Here is a 1472-nt window from a genome sequence, read left to right as displayed (position 1 = left end):
TTTCTTTAGTAGAGGAGTTACCTCAGCATGTTTAAATCACAAGCTTGCCTCCATGAGCTATTAATAATAGACAGCAATGTAGAATCAGTGTTGGCGAGAGTCCCAGATAGGACAGAAGGAGGTAACATGTTCAAAGAGGGTTTCACCTCAGTGCTCTGAGTCGTAATTGATAAACGACTCAGGGCACTGAGGCCCATCTTCATAAAGGGAGGAACTTTTTAGACCTCAAGTCTATAATCTTTACTTACAGTGTGATTAAAAAATATGTTACAGTCTTGATCAGAAACTAATACAGTTGGTCAGTCAATGCTGATCACAACTGGTTCCTTATGCCCTGGTTCCTACCTTGAATATGGATATTTCTCCACAGTGAGTTGAAGACTTTCTTTAGTACACATCTCCAACTTCTCAAAGGTAGGGTTACTAACAAAATCATATAAACTGATCCAAACTAGGCTAATTTAAAAGCAATGTCCAAACTACAGAGTGTGATTAACGGATGGATTCTCCTGCTCAGTACCCTGGCAAAGAGTTTCTCTTAGTGTGACCCATGTAATTAGAGCACACTCTCTGGTCCCGCTTCTTAAAAATAGGAACCACCATCCCAGCCTGAAAGGCACTGCCCAAAATTTCCACCCAATGCTTCAGATACATGTTAACCAAGACAGGCCAACACAATCAAGATGCTTGAAGTGCTCAGGGCAAATCTTATCCACCTGAGGGGACCTGCTACTAAGGAGCTGTTAAAATGCCTCAGTGACCTCAGTCCTTGTGATGTTTCAAGTTGTGCCCTTGTCCACAGACCTTGCTTCCTCAATGTCATAGGAATTGAATTATTCCTTTGAATGCATAACTACATCCTCAGTCAGCGGCACCCTATCCCCACTATACACAGTGCTACTGGATCACTTATGGTTTGTCAGAATTGCTTCATGGCCAACTGAAAGGCTTAGTCCAAGGCTCCACTTGGCCTGCCCGTACCTATATTTTGCACAGACTAGCTCAGGCTTCTTCTTCATGCGAGAAGTGACATTCCATGTCCCAGGAGCTATTTCCAATGAGAGAGGACAAGTTTATCAGAGTTAAATTAGAAAAATTCTTAATCAAATGAAACATTGTAGCTTCCATGTACTAGAATATTGATTTTTTTTATTATTATTAATAGCCGATGGATGATGGACTGTTTTACAATATTCTGTTTGTTGGTTTTTTGCATGTGACTCTGTCGTGGGCAGTAAATAATTGTGGTATTTCTGTCATAAAATATGTATTATGTCATGAATGACACCATTTCTTTTAAAAGGGAAATTAAAGGGAAAGAGTGTTTAGCAATCTCCTGCTCACAGTTTGTGCGCTCATGAACTTTCCCGGGAGTTACCGTTTAATGTTCTGCTCAGTCATTTGGTAGAGCACATTTTGAGTCCCTATGTTTTTCTGAAACATGCACTGAAATTAACTTAAGCTGTTTCAGT

This window comes from Haplochromis burtoni, unplaced genomic scaffold (genome assembly GCF_018398535.1).
Source record: "Haplochromis burtoni strain Fernald_Lab_line unplaced genomic scaffold, NCSU_Asbu1 Contig_317, whole genome shotgun sequence".
Classification (NCBI taxonomy): Eukaryota; Metazoa; Chordata; class Actinopteri; order Cichliformes; family Cichlidae; genus Haplochromis; species Haplochromis burtoni.
Note: the sequence above shows the minus strand (reverse complement) of the source record.